At 36.2% G+C, this 27,852-nt stretch overlaps 1 long non-coding RNA gene across 1 annotated transcript in view; it reads right to left on the bottom strand.

Annotated features, from left to right (window-relative positions):
• Window positions 1–471: 471 nt before the first annotated feature.
• Window positions 472–27,852, bottom strand: part of LOC102009397 — a 55,287-nt gene continuing 27,906 nt past the window's right edge. Inside the window, exons 3-4 of the long non-coding RNA XR_260967.2 lie at window positions 26,379–26,605; window positions 472–623 (exon numbers count right to left, since the gene is read on the bottom strand). This is a non-coding gene — a long non-coding RNA (uncharacterized LOC102009397). The remainder of the gene's footprint in view (window positions 624–26,378; window positions 26,606–27,852) is intronic.

Here is a 27,852-nt window from a genome sequence, read left to right as displayed (position 1 = left end):
CCTTTATTTTTCACCAATATGTCTGTCCTTTCTCAATCACTGAGCAATACATTGCAAAGAGGGGATACAATGAACACATTTTTTCAAGATTCATATTGATAGAAACAAAACCAAGTAAACTCGTTTGTACTTGCTAATGGTAAGCCACACCATATTGTATTCTAGCTTTTCTTGATGTATCAATTTCATCGCTTATTAGCATAGGATCCCTTTTTAAAAAGCAATTTTACAAATCCTTTGAAGTCCTGAAACTTTACATCTCAATTTTCATCTGTTTTTGTGACTTAAGAATATGCAACATTTTTTAAGTACTGTGGAAATGAAGTGCATAATGATTTCAGATGAACAATGAGAAAGAAACCTGAGTACTATGAGTTTAAATGTCAATAGATTAAGCTCATCTTGGTTTGCAATGCTACATTTTCAGATTCTTTGTGAAGAGAAATCTCCTTTTACTTTACCTCTCTTTTTTCATACGATTTAAGAAATCCTCCCAAGATATTCCAAGCTCCTTTTGGGGGCTTTCCATAATGACAGCTCCAGGCTGTGACTTCAGGTGACAGTGAAATCTTCTTCATAGAAGTCAGTTGAAATTATGCCAGTAGTAATCATATTGAGTTTACCTTGAGAATAGATGGAGCAAATAAATATGTATAGGATCAACTTTTACATTCAATTAAATATTTGCACTTTTTTCCCAAATAATTAACATGAGGATGAAATTATCTTGTGAAGCACATTATACACATTTATATAGTAGATATTATTTGCTAGCAAGAAATTATTGCCAGGCATATGTAGAAGCAAATCCTAGGAATGACACATTTATAGTAAGCATCTGTATGATTTAGTAAACACAACTACATGCTTTCCAGAGTAAGCAAAAATGTAAATTCTTTAAATGATACTGAAGAATTAAAATAGGCACACTTTGTATATGCATGAAAGAGAAAACATAATAATGAGTAGCATGTTTTGAGACTGTAACATAAAATGATTAAAATACTAACAAGCACCTATTTGGGACATATATATTTCCTCATATTTTACAAAAAGGGAACCTTAGACAGGTAGGTAATTTAGTAATTTTCAGGGATAAATGACCTGATAAAATTTAAGACCCAATCTTAAAGACTAAGTCAATTATAATAACAGCTAACACCTAGAAAATACTACGTTGAGACACAGGGCACTATTCTAAGTACTTTCTGTATATTAACTCTTACAAACTTTATAAACTTATAAACTGTCTTTTGTTCTTGGTTCTATTGTGGTCTTCATTTCACTGATGAGGAAACTTAAACACTGGGTGATGCAGTAGACAGGGAAAGTCAAACAGCTAATAGATGGCACCAGAGATTCAAAGAGAGATACTGGCTCTGGGGTTTGTATTTACCACTCTTTGCTTTACATGAAGATTCTTCAGTTTCTTTCTTTCTTTCTTTCTTTCTTTCTTTCTTTCTTTCTTTCTTTCTTTCTTTCTTTCTTATTTATTTTTTGGTACTGGGAATCAGATTCATGACCTCACACTTGCCAGGCAGGTACTTGCACCACTGAGCTATACCCCTGGCAAGGTTCTTTAATTTAATGGGCAAAAAATTATATGTACTGCTTCTTCTTAAAGCCCTAACATAAAAATTCAAAGAAAGCTAATGTTGCATGTTTCTTGGGATATCCTGTGCTACTCCTCGCTGCTATCTATGAGGGACTTCATTGCCTCAGAAGCCTTCACATTTGTAAGATTTCTGTTGTAGTCAGCATTAGCTAGGGAATAGATTTAGTACAGGACATATAATTTATAGGATTATTTTATGTCACCCAAAAGTCAAATGCAGAAGAGTGCAAGAGATCTGTCCTCACACTGGAGACTCAAAGAATCCAGCTGAGGGCCTGGATCCCATGGAACTGCCCTGCACAAGTCCAACTGAAGACCTAGGCTCCATGGCAATGTCCTCTGCGGGTCCAACTGGAGGCCTAGAGCCCAGGGCAATGTCTCATGCAAGTCTGTATCAAGGATCTGCACTGAGAAGACCCAGAGGTCAGTGGTGAAAGTTACAAAGTCTGTGCCAACAGGATGAAGATCTGTGCCAGGAGGCTGAGGGATCTGCACTGGAGCCAGGAAAGTGACACTCAAGGTAAGGACCAGAGCTCCCTCAAAGAGAACCACAGTGACAGTGAGGGCCCGAGCTCCTCCAATGATAAGAAGAGCTGAGTTCATATCAGGACAATCAGAGCAACAATCTTCTCCAGGAGAAACAACAGTGCACCATCCTTCCCTCCTTTATGCTGTTGGTAACAGTCTTCAAGTGAGCCTTCTATGCTCAGAACCATGATGACTCAGTTCAGCTGTGTGTTACAAGTTGACCATTAATTAATCCACCACAATTTCCTAATCTGCTAATTTTAGGCCCCTTATTAAAGCTTGCAGGGGCTGGGGAATTAGCTCAGCGGCGCAGTGCCTGCCTGGCAAGCACAAGGTCGTGAGTTTGATTCCCGGTACTGGAAAAAAAAAAATTAAATTAAATAAAGCTTGCCTTGGGGGCAGTATATAAGTGAGTACTTTTAAGTTAACAATTAGCTTATATTTTTGAAAGATACTGTGTGAAATAAGTAATACATAAAAACACTGTTTATGAAGAATATTGGGAGTATTTTCTATGAAAAACCTGCAGTAGAGTTAAAACGTAGAAAGCAAACTACTCACACTCACGTCTTACTCAGATCTCTTTCCCAAAGAGCCTTTCCAAACTTCACGTTCTCACTCTGCATTCCCTCAGCCTCCTTCATATTTCTCAGTTTGCAGTCTCAGACTGGCTGAAAGGTGATCAGGTGCCCAGTATGTCAATTAAGAAGGTCCCTACTGAAGGCAGGAGTGTGGACCAGTCACAAAAGAGTGGAATGTGGTTCTCTCTGCTCAGCCACTGAGTGGATGGGAACAACCATCCAGGGATCTTAAGCTGAACAGTGTCTGCATACACTTAAGTAAGAGACAACCTACAGTCTACGGCCATACCATCCCAACACACCCAATCTCGTCTGATCTCAGAAGCTAAGCAGGGTCAGGCCTGGTTATATTTGGATAGGAAGAGACAACCTACAGAATGGAGGAAAAATGAATGGGGAATAAGGAATTTTGCAGCTATTCCTCTGATAGAGTACTAATATCTAGAACATAGATAGTATATTCAGTATAAGAACTGAAGAAATGAGAGCCTCCACAATCAAAAAAAATGGGCAATTGAAATGAATAAACACTTCTCAGAAGAAGAAACATAAATGGACAATAAATATGTGAAAGAGGTTCAACATCTTTGGCCATTAGAGAAATGCATTCTTTCTTATTCCAGAAAGAATGACCATCATCAAAAAATCAACAATAACAAATTCCAGTGATGCTATGGAGAAAAGGGATCATTTCTACATTGTTTGTGGGAATGTGAACTGGTACAACCACTATGGAAATCAGTATGGAGTTTCTTCATAAAATTGAAACTAAAAGGAGAAACTCTAACACTAGAAATTCCATCTGACCCAGCTATTCCTCTTCTCGGTATCTTCTCAAAAGAGTTAAAGACATCATAATACACTGAAACATGCAAACCATGTTCATGCCAGCATATTAAATACCTAAATTTTGGAAGTGGCCTTTATGTTCATACAGAAATGAATGGATAAAGAAAATGTGTTATTTACACACAATAAAGTACTACTCTGCCTTAAAGAAGGATAAATGAGTGATTTGTAGGAAAATAGATGAACTTTGAGACCAAATGTTAAGTGAAATTAATCAAACATACAATATTGAAATTAATCAAACATACAATATCTTAAATATTGCATGATTTCTCCTATATGAGAAACCCAAAACATAAATAAAGAGAAAAATAAAAGATAGAGGTTATGAAATGGAGGTCAATTCTTTGCAAGAGGAAGGGGGCCAAGAGATGAACGGAAGAGGAGAAGGGGATGGAAAGGATTAAGCTGTGTTGTATACACGTACCAGCTCCCCACAACGAATGCAATCAACGCACACTGAAAACACATACGAATAAAAATCAAATATTGGAGTCAAAATAACAGAAAAGAAATACCAGTTTCTAAATAAAATAAATCCAAAACAAATGAAAGCTATAGTGTTGGTGCAAAGTGTCATCCCTGGCCATGAATTCATTTATCTGAAAAAGATCTCTGACATTGGTTTTGTCCCATATAACTGAACGAAATATTATAGTATCTTTCCTACACCACATCAGTTCTTCACTCATTATTTATATCTAAAAGTGATGTTTTAATAATAAGGTCCAGTCAATCAGTCTTACTAAAATTATTCCATTATCATTGACCAGAATGATTTCAAATCCTGTGTTGTTCCAGTCATTGTGCCATAAACACTGGTAGAAATTATTACCACATTGTCTTTGATATGTTTCCAAAGCAATTTAAATAGTGCTTGATCTGTGATAAAATTCACGTAATAAGCATTATTATTCCTACCATCTCTTTGTCCCTCACAATAGCCTAAAGTAGAAAATATTATTATTCCAGTTTACAGATGAAAAATTGACACTCTGAAGTTGGGTAACTTGTCAGTGATTAATTGACTATTAGTGTAATTAACACTCACTGTGGGGGTAGATTTGAACAGGGCAATGTATAAGGCCCTGGGTTCTATCCTCAGCATCACAAAAAATGAAAAAACAAACCAAAACCACCTTAATTAAAGACCTGGTTGACTCTAACATATTTTCTATTTCTCTGTCTTTGTTAATTTAATAAATTTTTGGAGAAAAAAAAAACTGTAGATCTCATCAGTAAAGTACCTCCCTACAAAGGGGAAAAATTAGAAGAAATGAAGATTTCTGTACGTACCAACAGGTTTTCAGTGAAAACTACTTGATCATAGTAAAGATTCCATAATCTACCCACTGTCCTGCCTCATTTCTGCCACTAGAAAATGATTATAGTGATATTGAGAAAATGTCATCCCTTAAGTAAGTTAAGGGATGGAAGGAAATTATGTAGACATCTGTTTCAGCAATAGGGGGATGAATGATTCATATTCAAATTATAGTACACTGGGATTCAATGATTTGGGAATACTACAACCTAGAAATACTATTGGATCAAATATATAAGGCTATTCACTGAAAGCTTAGTATCCCATAAGAAAATAAAGTGGTAATGATTAACTAAACCAAAAATTAATTCATAATTAAAAAGGGAGTATAACAGCAATTAATAATCCAGACTAACTCAAGGCAACATTTCCAATTCACTGACAACAAATTATCCTCCTTTAAAACTGAGGGAGTATTGTCAATTCTTACCAACACTTTTTCTTTTTTCTCTTTTTCTTTCTTTCTTTTTTTTTTTTTTTTTTTGGTATTGGGAATCAAACTCAGGACCTTGCGCTTGCCAGGCAGGCGCTGTGCTGCTGAACTGTGTCCCTGGCCCTTAACCCTTCTGAGTATGAAACTAAATTAGTGTTTAGGAAGCTCTAGGAGCTTGAAATTTTTAGTATATGAGTAATAAATGTTAATGTTCTATATGACTATTAAACAAAATGCAAAAACACAAAAAGCTGTCCCTTGGGCTTCCCTGTTCTCCCCACCCACACCTTGATCTATCCGAATGAAAAGCTGTTCAGAGCTTTTTGGTGGTCTTAACTACCTAAGGCTTCTCACAATGTGGAAACCTTACACCCTTCGCAGTCTGCTCACTAAATCCCTCTCAATCTCACCTCCAACACCTCAACTCCTCAGTCCCCCTGGGCCTTCTCAGCTGGAATTTTCTCACTCCCCAGAACTGTTTTCCTAGGACATGGGTACATTTGAGTGCCATTCTTATGCCAATAATTGCTCAGATCTCTTTCCCAGACAGCCTTTCTAAACTACACACTCTCACTCTGCATTCCCTGCTTTGCGTTTTTCTGCCTACCTTCATCGCAGTGTGGTTTTATATTATATGTGCAGTTGCGTAAATGTTCATTGGTTGTCTCACCTGCTGTGATGTAAATTCCAATGCAGGGATTTTGTTTTATCTCCAATTCCTATAAAGGATCCCAGGAGACAGAGCATGTTTGGTAAATATTTAAGTCACTGGACACCTATATTTATATCTCATTATTTCAACCAACTTAGATGACTGTCTAATGCCACAATCAGGTGATCAATTACTGAAAAGCATCACTAGAATTCTTCTCGCTCACTTGTAGTCTACCTACAAGGTGTACTAGATTTTGTCGGCTCCCTGAGACCCATTGACAGTATTTCAATCTAGGGAAGAGTAGAAAGATAACAGGGTTAATTTTAGTTTCTCCCCTGCACAGCTGAATGGACTTTTTCCATATTTAATCTTTTGTTCCAAAAAAGAGTTACCTTGTACAAGTTTCCCACCCCAGTCACACATCAGAGATCTGAATCACCAAAGTCTCCATTACTCATAATTCTGAATGACAACAGGTGTAGCTATTCTCCTCCCCTTCATTTTGCTGCTCTCAAAAGAAGAAAAAAAAGTGTTTAAGAGGCTGGAACTTTAACAAGTCTCTACCTTTACTTTATATGACACTTTGACTTGCTAGCTGGAAGGGTTGCAAATTGGAACTGAAATGTATTTGAAATGAGCTGAATTATTTCAAATGGGGAAAATATTGAAAAGATATATTCTAGAAATATCATACAAGTCTAAGCCACAATAATTTTTGTTTAATTTTTCAAAATAGAAAAGTTTAGATTTTTTAAGAGCCATACCCACATCAGCAATTATTTTACTGAAAATACTTGAATAATTAACATGAGAATACCTCATAGTCATTGGAAAATCATAAAGATACTTAATATTTTAGATTAATTATGAAAATAAAGTGCAAGGTCCTGAGTTGGATTCCCAGTACCAAAAAAGAAATAATAATAAAGAAAATAATGATTGTAATACTATGTGACAGCTATATCACAGACACCTCGGGGCTAGTAACCATTGTCTTTGCCCAAGGTCCAAGTAGCACTGTACACCACCAGGACAACTGCAGTAATTCCTACCTGCCTACCTGGTTTAGCTGCTTCTACCCTTACGTCCTACAGCCTATTTTCAGTAGAGCTGTCCAATGATGCTTTGAAGAATGAATTGTATTATTTCACCTTTGTTTTACCTCTTTTTATTAGTACATGTTGTGTTACTTCCCCATTCAAAGCGGGGGAAGTGGTACATCCTACAGATATCACATCTTAATCCTTTTTTAAAAAGTTACTGGTACACGTGTGTGGTACACAATGCTTGCAGCGCTTGTGTGGAGTGGAGACACGAAGGTAACACATCCCAATTCCTTTGTCAGACCCCTTATCGCTTTCCTTTCTCACCTCTTCCTCCCGCTCTTGATCCCGGTCCTCTTTTAGAATACTCAATTGCCCTAATCTTGATCCTTTTACTTCCCCTTCCCTCCCCACCCTCCGTCTCCTCCATCTCACTTCTCTGTGCAAAAGCTTCCCCTATTTTTTCACGTCTTGAAGTAAAATGCAAATATCTAACCATTTCCTATCAGGCCTTCCTGGCGTGCTCGCCGTAGCCTTTCTGACAGCAGCCGCGTGTCCCGCTTGCTCACACTGCCTTCCTCGCGGCTGACTGAAATTTTCAGGCTGGCTCTTTCTCCTGGGCCTCCGACCCGAGACCCTGTCCACCTGCGACATTTCCCCCGGGTGTCTGCATGGCCACTGTCCTTTCTCCTTCAGTTTTTGCTCAAGGAGTGTTCTCTTAGTGAAGTTTCTCTGGCCGTGCGATTTAAAATTGTATCTCTACCCCGACAGGCTTCCTTGCTCCATTTTCTTCCATAGCGACCCTACCTCATATACGTATTTTTTTCACTGATTTGTATCTAGCCTCCACTCTTTTAGAATACAAATTCCATGAAAGTACTTCATCTATTTTATTCAGCTTAAAAAGAGACTATTATTTTAAATAAAGAAAAACATTTAGCTACTAATTTGGTAACTAAATTCAGAGATGAGTATATTAACTTTTTAATCTTCACTAAAGCACTTTGCTACAGCTCCTATTCTTAATTCTGTTTTGAAGATGAGGGGACCAGCTCACCCAAGGTATGTGACTTTCCCAAGCTCAAAGTTGTTAGCTGGCAGCTGCAGGTGTGCAAGCCAGAGTGGATTATGGCCAGAAGCAGCACTGCCGATCACTACGCCGTGTTAGAGCCTCAGAAGGTATTAAATGTACAAGGGAAACACTGGTGAAAAACAAGCCAACACCGTAATAAGGTCTGCATCCTGGAGGGTATTTCCTGTCGTATGACCAGAGGAGGTCTGTGCCTTGTGGTCAGGCTATGACTGCATCTGTATGGGGTGGGGCAGTTGTCCCAAGAAGAAAATTCTCATTCCAGGATGAAAGCTGACAGTTTCAAAATTTTGTTGGTTGTCATTATCATTTTTGTTATTATCTTTAAATGACCTAATCACTGCTGACATACATATGTCTTTTGGTGATAAACATCAACTTTTTTTATACTGTTGCACAGATCTCAGTGTGGGTAGATTCAGACGTACATATTTTCTATATTGCCTTTGAAATCATTTGTGAAGCTAATGTACGTGCGCCTATGTAATGGAAAGGAATGCTTGTCTAATGTTTCTAAAGAATTTTTAAAAGACAGCTGAATTGGCATGTTAGGTAAACTGAGAGACAGGGCAGGACAAGCCACTGGGTGTAAAACAGAAAATTCCAAGTGATGAGCCCCCAGGCACATTACAGAGCAGCTCTATAGTTTTCTTCTTTAAAGTAGTTTCTAAATCTTCTGTTATCATGACATCCTTTCCCAATGTCTGGATCTTCAAAGTGACCTTTCTCTGACAGAGCCCAAAATAGAAATTTCACTCTATCTCTGTACAGGAAAAAAATAAAACAACCCTAATATTCAGCCTTTTTCTAGATTATACAGTCTATAATAAAACATCATCGTAACTTCTTTCCAAAACAGAAGATCTATCCAATTAACCTTGAATAATTTTAAGAAGGCTCACAATAGAAATGATAATTACATGGTTGTCAAAAATTATGACTAACCAGGTACAATAGAGCCCTATAAAATAGTTCTTATCAAAAGATTAACACTTACTGTATAGCACTAATGAAACATAATTGGAAGAGTTTTAAAAATAAATAACTGAAACAATAATAAATTCATTGCATATAAAATATAAAACCAAAATGAACTTGAAGTGGTTAGAAAAATACAATAAATAGATTTTATGTTTTTAACACAGGTATATGTCACACCATAAAGAAATTACTCTCTGCACAGACTTTAAAGAAAAAGAACAGAAGAAAGAAAATGCTTTTCTTGCCCCTTTGGGCTGTGACAAGGTTACTCTGTGAACAGGTTTTACCATCTCCCTTCACTAAAAGTCAAAGCCTTTAAGGTACAGTCCTTTCTTCACAGAAAAAAAAAAAAAAAAAAAAGCAAGGAAAACCTTTCACTCATATAGAAATGGAGAAAATTGCTAAAGAAAGGGAAAAAAGCCCCCTTGACAGATAAGCAATAGCTCTGCTTACACAGTAATTTATGGTAATATCAGAAAGCTTTTGATAAAATTTCACACATATTACAGGGTAGGACATTGGAGAAGATAAAAGACCCACAGAGATAGGGGGAAATTAAACTATTTTTAAGAGTGGGGAGAAAGTATCTTGTAAAAAAAATTTTTGTGACAATTGATTTTGATAGTCATAACAATCTATGTAATTTCTATGTGCACTGAGAAATTGCTGCCTCAAAAAGTGGCAGCCTAGTATTTCCCCAATTGCTATAAAAAGTCATTGTGGGAAATAATAAATATGGGAAGGTTTAGAAATACATACATATGTATATGTATATTTATATATGTGTATACATTTTTATATACATCCAGTAATGTTTGTCAGCCAAACTGCTATCATTTGACTAACTTAGCTCTTTAAAACTCTTATCTTCATTTTCTTTGATAGCAAATCAATTTTCCAATAACTTAATTTTGCCTTTGGGGTATTATAATGAAAAAGCAATTCAAAATGTATTTCTATAAATACTGAAAAGTACTTTCATACTAGAGAAGCAGCAAATAAATGAAGAAATGTTATCACAGTACTTCCTCCTTCCTTTTTGTTATCTGAAAAAATAATGAGCCTTGACGTATACATTTTTTCCTCAAACTCTGAAGTTCTTCAGGTCAAAGCTTGAATATAACATGTTTGTTACTGTACCGAATTTTATGTCTTGAATTTGAAAGTATCATTTAGTGCTCAAATTTCACATTATAAATTGCAAATACGAATGGCACCAATAAAGAATTTTTAAATGAGCTTTTGGTATTCTTCAATGACCATTTTTCTCTGCACTTGGATGTATAGTTGGCTTGTCATTGTCATTTTTTTTTTTTTTTTTTGTTTTTCTCCGGTACCGGGAACCGAACTCATGACCTTCCGCTTGCCAGGCAGGCGCTTTTGCCGCTGAGCTAAATCCCCAGCCCCCCGTTGCCATTCTTAAATGCTGATTTCTCAGCTCTGTTTTTAACAGACATCACCATGGACCTCTTCATTTCGGGAAACAGAAAAAACTCTGTCATTCAAAGAGAGCATATTTTGAGACCCCCGTTACTTGTTTTTGAAGAACACTGACAAGAAAATTTGGTGGGGAAATCCAAGTCTCGTCTCTGTTCTCCTCACAAATCTCTCCTGAGGCAGAGTAATTTCTGGAAAGTTCTTAAAGTTTTTAAACAGTATGTGTCACAGACCCGGATGGCCGACCCTTTCAAGCGGTTGATGCTATTCAGTAAAGATACTATCAAAATCTGCAGTAACTGGTTTGAGTTTCTGAACTATTTTGAGGAAATATTTTATGAGAGTGGGAAGCATATTTTAATGCCATTCACTTGTTTCCCTGAGAATGAAAGCTGATCTGGGAGGGCGTTGAAAGCATTACAGGCTAATTTCATTGCAGTTTCACTGGCTGGCAGGCAAGTGGGGAGAACCAGAAGTTGGGTGGGGGTTCAAAAGTGTTGAACACATTTGACCGATTGGAAAATCACAAAGTGCTGGAACCTGCCATGGGAGGTCAGTGTTTGAGTCTTTACAGCAGTTGTGCAGCTCTCTTCAAAATTTACATTGTCATTTTATTTATAGCAGATGTCTCTCAAAGTAAACATTTTTACTTTTCACTGCACAAATCTTACGGAAAATTGCAAACATAATGTGGAGTTTGGGTCATGCTGTAGAGATCTACAGTATTTTCTCTAATGGATTATGAGCAAGGGAGGAAAACCTGATATTGATCTAAGGCTGGAGGATAAAGGGTAATCAAAACAAGGCTTCTGCAGATGCTTTTATGAAATGTTTTAAAAGAGAAGGCAAAAGTTGAAACTATGGATTAGATCAACTAAATTAAATCATCTTGGATTCAAGATACGTCCCACACTTCAGAATAAAATAACCAGAACCCAGCATGAGCCAGTTCCAGTGCCTGAGATGCTAAAGAATAAAATAATTTCATTTGGATTGTTTCTAAGCAAAATGTGGATTGGTGTGTTGTGTGCATCCACTGGGGAAAAAAAGAAGATCCAAATATTCATTTCATGTGTCTAGCTAGTTCTCGACTGTAATCTCTTGAACTCAATTTTGAGTATATTGACTTAAGTCTATGTACCATTGTTGCTCAGCAGCTACTAAACTGTCTGATGGAGAATTTTATCATCTGAAATTTAGCTTCTCCTATAAACACAGAACGTGCAATTCAAGAGAAAAGAGAATTTTATCCAGAACCTTACACTGAAAAGTATAAATAGAAGAAAAGCAAGATATATTGAAAAGTTATATAAGTGAATGTCAGCAACCTTAATTTTCTGATGAACTGGTCTACTCAGCTACAAATATTTACTCTTATATTTTATATTCTTAAGTAACAGAATTTAAAAGCAGAGAATGATGTAAATTCTGGAAATCAAAATCCAGATAAGTAAAACCTACATTTCTGAGAATTCACTGTTCATTATTCATAGTTTGTGACAATACACATTTAGGAAAGGAAGTCATTAAAATAATGTGGCTGCAATGTTTTCACGGGCCTTTATAAGAGTTTAACCGGTATAACAGCATAATCTCTCTGGACCCTAAAAACACAAATCCATGACAAGGACATGAGACTGATGGAATCTGTAATCATATATTCTCACTTATGCAATAAATTTATAATTTCAAGGATATTATTTAAAATTACCCAGCGCATTACAACGTGCGGATTCCTATGCTATTTTGCATTCATGTCTGCAGAAAATTTTTACACTCTTAACAATCTGCTGTTGGTACTCTAGTGGATTGCTTACCATTATAATTCTGGTCACAGATAAGGGTTAAAATATCTCTAACCTTTATAAATGTATTATGTGGCACCACTGACATAGCTTTTATTGCAGATAAAATCTATGACAAATTTCTGTATGACAGAAGAAGAACATGATTTCATATTAAGTTCTGATGATAGAGACATATTTTTCTGCTTGTACTCCTGAAATGTTTTGGATACAGTAACAATGGGCAATACTTTCTCTTCCATTACATCAATAAAATCTCAAAATCCACTTCATTTTTATGGATCCAGAGCCTCAGTAAATATTTCTTAAGCAGAACTGAAAAACAGGATGAAAACTGTTCAGAATTCAGCTCACTTCTAACCTGGCTGATCAAAACAGACAAAACATTCAGCTGGTTAGACATAATGAGAAGCAGAAAAACGAAGCCGCAAAAGAGCCTTGAAATTGAGTGCTGCCGTAAAGGTGTGTAAGAGCTCCAGCAAAAGTTTCTCAAATACAAGTGTCAAGATAATGGTAGGTCCCTCTGACAGTCATTTAAAAGAAAGAATAAAGCTTATTACAGTAACTTTTTGGAGTTATAAAATCACTTGAGTTTTCAGGCAATCACAGACTCCTAAAATGTCTCTGACATTCCCTCAAAAACTGGTGTTATGACATTGTCATAATAAAAATCATATAGTCAAGGAATACTTGGAAGTAAATCCATAATAGGATTTTTTTCTTTTTATAAATTTTATGTTGCACTGCAGACACCTTCTTTCTCTCCTCCCTAAGGTTAAATGATCAAGAGAAAGAAAGTACATTGTTTCTTCTGATTCCTTTTCCTGACAATGTCTTGGGAAAGTCAAGAACTTGAGAAAATCTGTATTCTTTTCAGATTTTGTGATGGCGAAGTACCTCAAAATCCACGTGTGAGAAGCAAAACTATCTGCCATTGTACTGAATTCTTCTTCAAAGTTCCCTACTTAGGAGAGAGTACCCCCTTAAATTACAAAGATGTTTCACACTTCTGGCTATGTGTAGGCTCTGTCTAACAGATTCTTAACAGATCTGCTGAACTTGACACTCAGGCACTGCGCTCTCTGCAGGACAGCAGACACTTCCTTAGACCAGACTTTTAATCACAAGGTCACCTGAAATCAGATCCATGCTTAAGATATGAAGTAGTCGAAAGTGAAAATGCACCTTCTCCCCTAAAATAATGTGGATTTAATTTTATTTATTTATTCTTTCCACTTATTTTGTGAAAAAATCCTCCCCTATTGCCTAAATCTTCCTGCACATGTACATAATAAAAAACATTACTAAGCATAAATGATGCATACTCTATTAGGGTTTTAAAAAAGTCCACCAAAATAAGTTATTTTATAGTCACAACTTTGAAATAAAAATTGACTACAAAATAATCCTTAGCTGGTTTCACTAAAATCAATTAATTACATTTGTATCCAGCTTGTAGTGTTATGAATTTATATTAATTGTGATTTTAATTTGGAGAAATTGTAATTTTTCCTCAAGTTTAGTGTTTAATGGTTGTTTCACACTGAGGTTTATCTTACCTTTCTTATCAAACAATTGGTCATTTCAAATGTTACCCTCTTAGGGCTGGGGATTTAGCTCAGTGGCAAAAGTGCCTGCCTGGCAAGCGCAAGGTCATGAGTTCGGTTCCCAGTACCGGAGAAAAACCAAAAAAAAAAAAAAAAAAAAATCAAATGTTACCCTCTTTGGCCAATTTAATTTGCTTTAAGGCAAGAGAGAAATTTATTAAAATAAAGAAACTGAAAGTGACTACAGCGTAATATTTCACTTTGGCTACACACTGTTCACATTTAGCCATCGACCAAAATTTTATTTTCATCAATATTTGATGAGCAGTTTCCCAGAATGAAGCCATCGAAGTACAACACTGCAATCTGATTGAAAATAGAAATTATACCTGACATTAGTCAATAAAACCAACTAAGATGTCTATACTGGGTCAAAAATAGATCTATTCCTTTTCGCAATGAACAAGTTTTATATGTGATCACCCAAGAAAATAAACTAATCCTGAGATTGTAGTTTTTCTGGGCCTGAGGCTCAACGCCTCCCCAGGCACATCTTAAATTTCTTTGTGACTGTCTCCACATTTATTAGACAAATACTGATCATGAAATGAAGCAATAGATACAAAGGGCTCAGAATAGAATCTCACAAAGTCATCTGTAAACGTTTGCTGTTATTGTCATTCAAACCGATGTTGTTATTCAAGCTTTCCCTTTCACATGTTACACCCTTTACCTGAATAACTCTTCTTTCTGTCTTGTCTTTGTAAATTTAATAGCTTGTTCAAGGCTCAACAGAGTATCATCCTAAATTGATCTCTCTTTTCTCTGAACTCATATTGACCTTTTATCTCAAAGCACAGATTCAGACATATCTTATTATCCAAACATTTCCTACTTCCACATTTTTGCAGAAAAGCACAAGTTGTTTAAAAAAGAGAAAACATGCTGCATATCCTGTGTCTAGATCTGGCACATAGTACATGTTGTCCCCTCATGTTACAGTTGATGCTACACAGCATCCACGTAGTTAATGGGCCACTATTTAGGCCACCCTTTATTTTTTGTGGTCAAATTAAAGAACCACATATTGCTAGTTTACTTTTCAGTTTTATTATTGCTATTGTTTTTATATTGTTTAAAATTGTTTCCTTTAATAGTGACTCTATATAATACTGACTTTAGAATATATCCTTGCAACTAAAATTCTTTGGATTGAGTTCAAGCAAGTCCATGATTATGCAGTGCTTCTCTTTATAATGCAGTTTCCAAAAAAAGTTTTATATCTTGATTCAACTTTAAAGAATGTGAATACAGGATCTTAGGTATGTCTACTGGATTTTAATTTTCTAGATCCAAAATGATACATCTATTAATATTGAAAGAATTAGAGGTTATAATCTTCAGCATATGTGTGTATGTGTGTGTGTGCACACGCACATGTCAAATTTCACTGTTAACAATGAGAATTTCAAGTAGTTAAGATTCATGTGTGGGTTTCATTTAAGCCCATAAATCAGTGGCTTGGGTGAAGGGAAGCTAGTGGTCTAAATAACTAAACGTCTAAAAGATGATTTTCAAATTAACACATATTTGTTTTAAAAATCTACTTATATATTAAAATGAACCCTCAAAGAATCTGGCTTATTTGAGGGGTTTTTGTTAATTTTCTAAAAAATTTAAGTTTTATCTAGTTACCATTCTTTTCTCCATAAACCAGAGTGTTTTTAATTCTTCCACTGTGTAATAAAAGATTCAATAAATTCTGATTTGCATTTCAAATTCAACTCTTTTTTTCAAAAGGAAATCAGATTCAATGACAATTATATCACTAATCTCTTTAGTACAGACAGTGGGAAGCCAAGCTCAAGCTCCCTATGATGAAAACCCAGAAAAAAGAAGGTTATGAAATGGTCTTTCTCAGGAAGACTGAAATTTTATTTGGAGGGAAATCTTTATTTCATTTTTGTTATTCAATACATGTTCATTTAAGCCATTTTCTTGGTTAAGCATTTCATACTGGCTCATCTCTCATTTCCTTTTTTATTAGAAATGAGTATTATTACTTTTGATAGAAAAAGAAAAAATGTTTCCGTGCTGATCGGTCAGAGTAATCTTTGCTTGTTATCGATGTCAGTTTAGAAACTTTAAGAAATTAATCCTATATAATTTGGGTGAAGTGTTTTTCCATTTTGTTGTTGTTTATCAAACTGAAATGACTGAAAATGTTAAGTATTCATACATAAAAGTACACAGATGGGTGTATGTATATGTATGCAAGTCACATGTACACATATTTGAAGTCTAATGCTAGAGACATAAATCTAGCTTTTCAATAAATGTCTTGTGAATTATTACTATTCTAGATTCCATGTAATATTTTCTCTGCTTTCAAAGACTTGTCAGAATTTCAGCCAATAATACTGCAGAAATTACACAAGTTGCAAGTATTATATTGTAGAGAATTTATACATTTTTCTGTGCCTATAAAGAAATAAGCAAGAGAGAATAAACAATGAAGTTAGTGTAACAATTTAGAGTAGATTTTAATGAAGAGATTATCAAATATCCTGATGTGCACTTACAACCTGGACGACACATAGAATCCAAAGAGAATAATTTTTTAAAATAACTAGCGTCAATTTTCAAACTATTTTCTATGGAAATAAGATCATTTTGTTTGATTTGTAGAGTGGAGATTTAAATGTATGAGATGTCATTTTTTAGCTTATTGGATTGCGGTGGTACTTCGGTTCACAAACCCATTTTTGTTTTTTCAAACAATTTGCTTCATAAACACAAGCATTTGGCAAAATGTTGGCTTCACTAGTGAACTCTGCATCAGGTGACAAACACAACCCTGGCCATCTTTCCTATACAAACATAAACATGATCATCTTTTCCAAAATCGTAGAGCAAATTAAGTACATGAATCAAGTAACAACTGTGTTTGAAATCCTACTTAAATCACTATTTCAAATTATTTGAGTTATCCAGACAATAGCTATTAATAACTATTTTAATTATTTTCAACAAATGCCAGATTTTGCATAAAAGTTTATCTTGCAAACCATAGGATGAGGACGAGAGAAGTACTAGATCACAAAAAACAAAAAGTATAGATCATTTCTGAATTTTTAAATCAATTAAGACATATTCTGACTACACTGAAAGATTTACTTCAACCAAACAGCTATTATGAACAAATAGCACTTTACACATAAATTAGGTACTTAATAAAACTTGTTATATTGCAATAAGGCAAAAATTTAATAAATTGTTTAACTTATAGAGACTGAGAAATTTCATTATTGTAAGAGAATAAGCTGGTCAATTAATCAAATGGATAATTTGACTGCTATTTCTTAATTCAAATATAATTCTAGGTGTATAAATGTGTGCAGGCAAAAGTAAGGAAAATTTCAGACAAGTTAGTGTCAGAAAGAAGTCCAAATATAAAATCCACATTTAAAATGGGATATTTCCAGGTTAATTCAGTTAAAAACACATGCTCAAATTCAGGACCATATAAGTACGCATAGAAGAAAGGAGGGAGGGCAGGAAGGAAAGACTAAATTTAAAACTTGGTTAAATATATAAATGAATATCCACTTGTCAAAAGTAGTGTCTCAATAATAGTGATATAATAAATAATACCTTTCCATGATGAAGCGTTCTTAGATGTGCATCAGAATAAGTTTAGGTAAATATTTCTTTTGTCCTTTCTGCTTTCTGCTTTAATCCTTAACTTTGCACATTTTTTGAGAAGATAAAATACTTTAGTTATTATTACCATCTCCTACTGCATAGTAAAATAAAATATTTTTGTTAGTTGGTAAAAACTGAATTTTATGAATTGTCTGTCTCACTTTGTATGTGTACTTACATACATTCAGGTAAAGGCTTACTGATTCTGTAACACAGAATAAAAATGAACTCGTGTGATCTAAAGGCAGTACCATTTTCATTTTTTTAAAATCTAGCTAGAGGAACAATTATCAGCTGATAGTGTTAATAGCACTGTAGGTGTTAATGCCATTTACAAAACTCTATCTACTGAAAAAAAATAGCTAAATGAAAACAAAATAAAGATATCTGTATCATTATCTTAACAATACTTATTGATTCAGATACCAAGAAACAGTTGTTTGATATCTTCTAATTAAACAAACCAAACGTTTGCTGTCTTGTTGACCAAATAACGGAATAACTGACTGGTTTTTCCAGCAAAATGTTTGTATCTTATGTACACAAAACCAGTGAATTAGTGTACAGAACTTTTTACAAAAGCCTACATAAATTCCTGGAAGTTACTTTCATGCACAAAGACAATGCAGTTGTGTATGACTTGGTAACCACATTGGAGGAAATTAAGTCTAAGAAAAATTAAATTTTTTTTCTAATTTTCAGGGATCAAATGGATAAGCACATTTTTGTTCACAATTGCCTCTTTTCTTTCAGTACGTGTGGTTACTGGAAGAGACCAGAAAATGTCTCAGCGTGGAAAATATAGACCAATAAGAGAACACTGCTGGCAAACAAGAAAAGAGGCGGTTGACGGGGCATAAACAGAAGGCGTCCCAGAGGCAAGAAGTGGGTGGGAAGAGCCAGTCATGGGTGAAAGGCGATGAAGGGAGTGGACAGACTTGGAGAAGACAAGACTGCACTGAAGCCAGACCACAGCTAGTTCTCAGGTCTCAACTCTGTATGTTCACTGATCCTGTTGCCCCGGAATTTCCATATTCATGGAAGCTGTTACTGTGCTGCTCTGGAAGGCAGAGAGGGAAATTACAGCGTGAGTTCCGTTCACTTGAATTCATAAAAAATTTCGCGTAAATACCTAGAAAAGCTTAAGAAGCCATCACTTCAGATGCATTTCTTAGGTGGAGGCTGAATTGGACAAGGAAAATTTTGGTTAAAATATCCAGTCAAAAAAAGACTTTAACGTCATCCTAGCGATTCATATTGTAATTTTTATACATGTGTAGATTTAGACAGGAAAATAAGGAACTAAAGAGAGAAACTCATCAGTGTGTCTTCAGGAGAATTTGAGAGATTAGATTTAGAAACATATTTGTATAGATTGACTATGTTGGTAATTTCTGTTTTCCAAAGAAGAATGTTGCTGTTACACATGTCACTGTCCTCATCATCTGTTTCACTGAAGAACTGGGGAATGAAAGTCATCTTTTAAGAACCAGAGCTGCTACAAATCCTGTCACCACCAACTAAGCAGGAAGCCTTTCTCCACAAGTACTGTCACGGGTTGATGCTTTCAAGAGTCTATTAATATATATTATTGGCAAGAACTTAATTGTATGTAAATAATAAAACAACATCTGAGATACATGAAATAAGAGTCTGTTAGTACATATTATGGACAAGACCTTTAAGTATATGTAAATAACAAAAAAACCCTGAAATGTAAGAAACAAAACATAAGACAAAGTCTTTTGGGCTAACTTTAACCCTCAGCAGCTTTGTTATTCAAAATAATTAAGCTTTTTCTTCTTGTGTTAAAATCATATTTTTGTACTTACACACCTAGGGAAATTAGTACATAATTGAATGTCTTATATAACCCAGGGAGTAGAAAATATGTGGACAAAATATTCTTGAGAGGGGCTGGGGATTTAGCTCAGCGGCAAAAGCGCCTGCCTGGCAAGCGCAAGGTCATGAGTTCGGTTCCCGGTACCGGAGAAAAACCAAAAAAAAAAAAAAAATTCTTGAGAAGTACCAGGAAGTTTCTAAGAAATGTACTTTATCATAGTGCCTGCTAGTATTAACATAAATAACTTAGATATAAAAATAATAATACTGAACATATTGAACTGATTTTAGTATAACAGTTTCAAATATTTTCAGCCAGGGACTTTTCTGACATTCAACTAAATTTGAACAACTTTGCTATTTTTTCATTTGCCTTTTGTACCCCAAGGCCAATTCTTAAAATAATTCCAGACTCAGATTCCCTATATCATCCTCATTTGTGTACCCCAAGACATTTCTGCTGTCCTGTATTCCACCTACATCCTTCATCTATCAAAAGACGTATCCATCTCATTTTCCTTTATACTATATTTCCACTATGCTAACCTTGAAATCCATTCTATGGGACCATGTTCTATGTGAAAGTGTTATAATTAGATCCTTCTTGTACATTTGGTTATACCATCTGGATCTGATCCAATATGCACTAGCTTCATACCGAATCTGACCTATTATGGCTAGAATTACACTAGAGTTCCATTTCTACATTCTTTTTTTAAATTGTGAGCTGTCATCCCAGGATTTTAAGCAGCAAAATATGAAAACTAAGTTTACAGGAAGAAAATTTACTTTAAAAACACATTAGTAGGTAAAGCTTCTCCAGCAGAAAGCCAAGGATAAGGACAAATGACCAGATTTGGGCCTCCTGCTAATTGGAATTGTAACTCTCAAGAGATTTTAATCAGTATTCATTTTTAAACACAGCAAACACCACTGACATTCACTTACTAGGCTTGTTCTTGATTTTCATCAGAAATAGCTCTCCATTATGACAAGGAAATGCTGCACATTATACAATTAAATTGGGGAAGAAGGATAGGATTATGGAAAATGGATGATTCACAATATACATATGTAAGTCTAATTTTGTAAGAAGAGGGGATGGAAAATTATTGGTGAAAGTAAGCCTTGTGATCCATTAGAGGAGTAAATAAACAACACACAACAAAATGGATGTTGATGAGACCAAATTAGAAGGAATTTATAAATAAAAGTCAAGAATAGTAACAACTGAATATTGCTCCCAACACATGGAAGTCCCTGCAGAGTTCAAACTAGCAGCTTCCTTGAGGACAGGGAAGGTGCCATTCAGATCTATGAGGTTTTCAGGATTGCCAACCTGGTGTAACACCCAGACAAGACCATATAGTAAAGAAAAAGGTAAAATCCAGCCAATCTAGGATTCTGTTAATTTTGCCTTCTACACAGGAAATCACGGTCTCTATCTTAGTCACTTTCTTGTTGCTAGGATGCAATAACCTCCAGCCATAAGTGAAAGGAGAAGTGGGCTCACAGTTCCAGCATTGCTACCTGGCTCAAAGGCAGAAACAAGATGGCAGAAGAACATGGTGGAGGAAAAAGTGCTCAATGCACGGCAGCCAGGCAGCAAAGAGAGAAAGGAAGAGGCAGAGACAAGGATATACCCTTCTAGGCAACACCTCTTGGGACCCACCTCCAACCAAGCATCACCTCCTAAGGGTGCATTCACTATAGTACTTCTAAAATCCCATCACCTTCCAAACGGCCCATCTCTGAACACATTGGACTTTTGTTGAACATTCTAGATCTAAACCATAATGGTAGCTGAAAAAATAACATAACAGTTAACTGGAAAATAGGTCTTAAATATATATTAAGATGTAATCCTGGGCTAGAGATATAGCTCAGTGGCATAAGTGCCTGCCTGGCAAATGCAAGGTCCTGGTTAGATTCCCAGTACCAAAAAAAAAAAAAAAAAAAAAAAAAAAGAAAAAGAAAGAAAAGAAAAGAAAATGTAATCCTCTGGAATTACTTATTGTTGCTTCAAAAGAATCAAAGAAAGAACATTATTTCAACAATTCACAACCTATAAGCAGACCACAGAGGCTAATTTTTAGAAACGATCTACTTGAGCCTTGAGCTACTAAAATATTTGATGTTTTGCATGGTAAGCTAAGAGTTTGTCAATAATCATACTGTGAATCCCATCACGGGTCGATCTGCACCCCTTTAATTCTTCAAAATGATGTATTTGTAAATAATGAGAATACCTCCTAACTAAAGGTCAACTGCTGTCATGTGAAATTTTGATCACTTCTTTATTGTTTGAATACAGGACATTCAGAGAGTTAAGTTATAGCAAGTGACAAGATGGCTTTGGTATTCTAAACACAAAGGAAGCTGATTGTCATTTAGGTTGTGAGCAGCAACTTAATTTCCACAAAACAACTTCATCTGCCCGTGAAATTAATGATCTCAATTTAGATTTATTAGTTTTATAGTTTTTATCGACTTGAACTTGTAAAATGGTTTTCTTATACATAATTATTTAAAGCTGATAAGCACATACTTTATACCTATTTTTATGTTTAAATGTGCTTAAGTAGTACTATAATAAGAATAATTAAGTCAAAGCTTATGCTCATGAAGAAACTTTGCTCTTAAAAAAGGCCTATACAGTTCAGCAGTATGGGGAAGAAGCTATTTCCCTAGTCACAGTTTGTCACAGCTAATCCGCAAGAGAACCAAGCCCTACAATGAATGCAAATGGACGAACCTGGGGAGCAAATGGGCACACAGAGATTGGGAGAAAGCTTAGGAGAATTTTCTGAAGTCAGCTGGGAAGCTTATAGGTGGAAACTGCCTCACAAAAAGCTTCCTATGCCTCTGAAGTCTTCTAGAATAATACTTCCTGGGAAACTCAGGCCATTGGTCTGGTTCTTGTACAGATCTTTATAAAGGCCCTGAAACATCTTGCTCAAACTTCCACAAATGTTGAATTCTTCAGTGCTCATGTCTTCACATGAAATTTAATCCCAAGTCCTTCTCACCTCCAGAACTCTCCTCTTGCCTCAGAATTCTCCTCACCCTTGTCCTTATCACCCCAATGGCCATGAATAGTCATTTCTCCCTGAGGAAACTGGACGTTATTCTTTTGGTGGTTCTAAATATGAATTCTTCTCCATTTCAATGCGTTTTGCACTGTTGCTGTCTCCACAGCAAACCTCAGACCATTTTGGCCATCTGTTCTAGAAGCCATGATGCTTCCATCTTGCCAACTGAATCTGGCATTCTGGGCCGTCTTCCTGGTACTAATGCTCTAAGGCTTCTAACACTCTTTCTATACATGTTCCCCAGTACTTCCTGAACTTCATCAGCAGTAAATCATTAGGTGACCATACTTCACTCTCTGCCTCTGGGACTTTAATGAAGCTGTTTTCTTATAGGAGATAGGCTTTCTTTCTACTCCTGTGTCATAGGTCAGGTTCCCAAATATTCTAAGACTCTAAAATGCATGTTTAGGGGTTTAATTTTGGAATGCTGTAAAGAAAGTGATACCTGAATGTCACAGATCACCTAGGCTGCTGTAACAGTATAACATATACTGGGAAGTTTATGTCCAATAGAATCTCATTTTCGATAGTTCTAGGGATGGGAAATCCAAGACCAAGGGACCAGCAAATTCAATGCTGGGAAGAGTCCCTCTTCTAGCTCAGAGAGCCTCCTAGCTGTGTCCTACATGACAGGATGAAACGGCTCTCTGCGGTCCTTTTTATGACTGCACCAACCTTGTTCAATAGTTTTCAGCACTCATAACCTAATTACCTCCTCAAAGACTGCCTCCAAAAACCATTCCCTTAGAGGTTAGGATTTCAACTATGCATTTGAGGGACAGCCAATCATTCAGACCACAGCAGAGAGTATGTGAAAAAGAACAGAGGGAAACAAGATTGTTTGGACAGAAATTAAGTGGAACTTTAATAAAATTGCAACACTAAACAGTGGATGCTACTGATCTTAATGAGAACTCTAATGCTGAATAGCCCATTTAGAAATTTCTAATCCCAGGAAGGCAACAAGAAAAGCTTCGATATCTCTGCCTTGACCAGTCATTGCCAGCTACCCTAAGAATGGAGCACAAGTTCACTTTTATGAGGCAACTTTCTTTACTCATGAACAATCAGTAGCCAACAATATGGCAGGTCTTAAAAGTGGATCCACACAGTACAACATACACACTTCAACCAATCCCTTGTGCCACCCCAACCACTTGGTTCATAGAGTAGCGTCACTCTATTTAGGAAAAACTCAAGAATTCCAGTTAGTCTGTGTCCCTGGGGCCACTCAGAAGAGGACAGTTAAGTGCCAAAGCTAAAGTTAGTATTCACTGTCTTTCCTCCATTATCCATTTTTAAATCTCCCTAAACTTAATCTAATACCTTTGCTCATTTAAGTAGGTTCCCACGTAGGGCAAATCAGATTCTAATCCCTGAGGAATCTGGCTCCAGGCTCAGTATCAATTTCTTTGAACATGGCTGCTCCACCTTCAGATATCAAATTATATTCCTGTGGATCATCTAATTCTCTACTTTGTCTCCAGTAACAGCAACCCTGCCGGCTCCTAATTATAAAGCACAATCAGCCTACCAGGGTCAGTATTATTCTCATTGTTGATCTCTTAGCAAAAAGAAACTAATCCCACAGGGTGGGAATCATCAGGTAAAGTTTAATGGAACTCAGTGCTGTTCTCTGGTGTGGCTCCTATCTAAAAACATTTATAGACATACAAAGCCTAGAGTTACAAGTTTGAAAAACATAAACTCCCTCTAAGGATTGCATCAGATGATGCTGAGACTGCTTCTGTCTACACTCTGGCTCCCCAAATTCACATAGTCTAACTTTTGGGAAGACTGAAGTCTATAACAATCACTTATTTAATGAGTATTTCATCCCACAAGATGGTACTCATATGCACTGGGTATCATCCACAAATTGGCAACGTACTGTGCCTTCAAGAGACTATTCAACCAACAGCCCCCGGGTGGTGCAGTATGTGAGAGAATCCCTGTATCCCATGATCACATGTCCGCTGTCACTCTTCCACTGTTATAAAGTGAGTGCTTTAAAAAGAATGTTATTACACTGGTGCATCAAATAACAGTAGAGGTAGTGGTTCTGGCTGAGGCTCTCCAAGCTAAAAGTAGAAACCCATACAGGTGAATATTATCATGATTTCTGCCAAAGGTATCTTGTGAAAATAACTTTCTACCTAGCTAGTTGTGTGTCTCAACTCCTAGGTACATACCAGGGACTTGTCGTTGATTTCTATTGCTGACATATTGGACTTCGAACAGCAACATTAATGAGATTACTCTTAGCAAGTACTCACAGGTTGGCTCTCCACCCTTTTCACAAAGGCTACATTGGTCATAAGTTCATTTTGGCAACTCTCGGGTGGATAGTGGCAAAGGCTGACTGATGTGAGCAGGCTGAGTAATGCTATCTATCTATCTACCCTGCTACAGAGCAGCTTTTCTGAGGAGCCTGCTCTATGGTAGACATTAACGTGCAGTGCAAGGGTCTCCACACATCATGCCCACTTCCAAAAGGTCTATGAATACATGCCTCTTCATTAGACATTATTCTGAATTTTCCATTCTTTCTTCTTTCAGCTACCTAACCAAAATAACTGAGCCATTTGACCTCTCCATGACCTATCCTTAGTTTGGACCCCTTATCTTTCCACACAAAGAATACAGTATTAGATTAACGTGCCAACCAAACCTATCTTAGAAAGAGAGTTTTTCCATGCCGCACTTTGCTGGACTTACCCCCAAGCGGACCTTGCACACTTGCTCACATATTTCAGGCCAACTCTTTAAGTGAAATATATGCAACATTTTTTACTCTCTCACTACTTGGTCATTAGAGATACTTTATCATGTGGCCATGGGTACAAGCTAAGGAAAATGTCCCAATGAAACAGTGATAGCTGTCGTGGGGTCTTGAACAACCTGCTCAATCCTTCTATTTATAACCTGTGGGATTTATTTACATCCTAATCTAAATAAGCCTCTTCCATCTCATTGTGTTTTGTGACCACACTTGCACAATCTTACGAGTTAGATATTCTGCAAGAATCCAGCTCAAAAAGGGCATCACTGGACCCACAAGCATTTGATGTTTCATGGTCAGACTCTCTGTGTCTGCCAGAACTCAGTACCACACAAAAAGCCTAGGTTAGGGCCAGGGATAGAGGTCAGTGTCATAAACACCTGCCTGGCAGGTGCAAGGTCCTGAGTTCGATTCCCAGTACAAAAAAAAAAAAAAAACCTAAGTTAGCTGAATAATGCATAATTCTCTGCTGCTAATGATGGTAAGACTAGCTTCAAATCTCTGCAGGTGTATGTGGCAAATTCTCTTTGGTGGAAGAGAGTATACCAATCCCAGATATATATAAAATACCAGAGTATTACATCATCCCAATGAAAGGTTCATTGAATTGCAGCCTGGATTATGCAAGAGCGTATCCCCTAAAGGTAGAAGCATTTTAAGTCACCCAATAGTTGAAGTGGAGAGATAACACAAATGTAGAATAAGCTGCCACCAGAATCTGAGATTTCCCAAGCATTGTATATTTATCCTAGCATTAGTACTATGAAATGCAGTAATTTGTGCACTGTGCCATAAATGTATACTATGTCCAAAAGTTGTACACTAGGCTCTTTAAAAGGGTCATTAATCAGTTTGATTCCTCAATCTTTGAAGCATTTATCTTCAACTCTCTGGAGTGTACATACTTATGAAGGTCCCTTTTTGTTCTTTCCACCCAATGAATATGTTATCAATATAGTAGTCAAGATGATATTATGTATGCAGACACAAATGGTCTGAAGCCCTTAGTTTGTATTTTAATAAAAAACATAGATATAGAGCAAGACAGTAAAAATATACTCTTGCCTACCTTGGGAGAATTCAACTTGCTTTTGCTCTTCCTTCTTGATGGGGCTATTAAGAACGTAGGCTCCAACTCAGTGGTAATATACCATGTGCCTTAGGCCATGTTAGTCCTTACTCTAGTAAAAACAGCATACTTGGTATAACAGGTTCAATTGGTTGGACTCCGTGGTTGAATCTGCAGACATCTGTTGTCATCTTCTAGACTCCATCTGTATTTCCATAGAAACTATGCTGGTGAAGTAAAGAGGAAATATTATGGGCATCATCACTCCTGCATCTTTGACATTTCTAACCATGGCACTAATATCTGTCATTTTTCCAGAATTCAACATTGTTTTTAGTTAACTATCTTGGCCAGGAGTTTGAGAAAGAAACACTTAAGAAGGTTCTGCATGGCCTTCCTTGTGATGGTTCTCACCCCCGCAGGTAAAAGAATTTACATGGATGTTTTACTACTACCAAACATGTGTCTTCTCCAAGTTCATATTCTCCCCGTCTAGCAGGTACCCTAGATACTAAAGACCGTGAAGAATCTGTATCCAAGTGTCCTCAGAAATATCTGGGCAATCCCATTTTTCTTCTGTCAGACAGCCATGCATACTTTGGAGGGAAAACTGTAGTATTTCTTAATGTATTTACTGTACTTCCTGTATTGTTGCAGGTCCTACACCCCAGGCTTTCTTCTCTAGACAATTATGACTTCAGAAATAATCTTGATTTTTTTTTAATTTTTCATATGTTCTAGATAGAAGTCCTTTGTCTGAGGGGCAGTTGGCTAAAATTTTTCCACAATTTGTGGGTTTTCTTTTCACTCTGTCAGTGATTTCTTTTGACATGAAAAACCTTTTCAGTAAGATGAGATCCCAGTTGTTGAGTCTTTGAAGTATTTCCCATGCAGTTTGGTGTTTGTTCATGAACTCTCTGCCTACCCTATGTGTTCAAGATTTTTACTGACTTTTCTTTTAGTAGATTTAGTGTTTCTCTTTTAATATTTAGATCCTTGATTCATTTTGATTTAGTTTAGTGCATGGTGATAGACATGGGTTTAGTTCTAATTTCAGGCCCCCAAATTTAAAGACCTAATACAAAAGTGAGCATCTGAGATGAATACATACTTCTCAGATGAAGAAATACTAATGGAGAACAAATATATGGAAAAATGTTCAACATCATTGGTCATTAGAGCAATGCAAATTAAAACAACACTGAGATTCCATCTCACCCCAGAAAGAATGGCTATCATTAAGAAATCAACCAATAACAAATGCTGGAGAGTCTGTGGGGAAAAAGGAACACTTCTCCACTGCTGGTGGGAGTGTAGAGTGGTGAAACCACTGTGGAAATCAGTCTGGAGATTCCTCACAAAACTAGGATTAGAAGTCCCACTTAACCTAAGTATTTACCTTCTGGGTATTTTCCCAGAAGAATTAAAAACATACCACAGCCATATATGTGCACCTATGTTTATAGCAGCACAA

This window comes from Chinchilla lanigera, unplaced genomic scaffold (genome assembly GCF_000276665.1).
Source record: "Chinchilla lanigera isolate Chin_1 unplaced genomic scaffold, ChiLan1.0 scaffold00022, whole genome shotgun sequence".
In the NCBI taxonomy this organism is placed as follows: Eukaryota; Metazoa; Chordata; class Mammalia; order Rodentia; family Chinchillidae; genus Chinchilla; species Chinchilla lanigera.
Note: the sequence above shows the minus strand (reverse complement) of the source record. Positions and strands in the feature narration are given on the sequence as shown.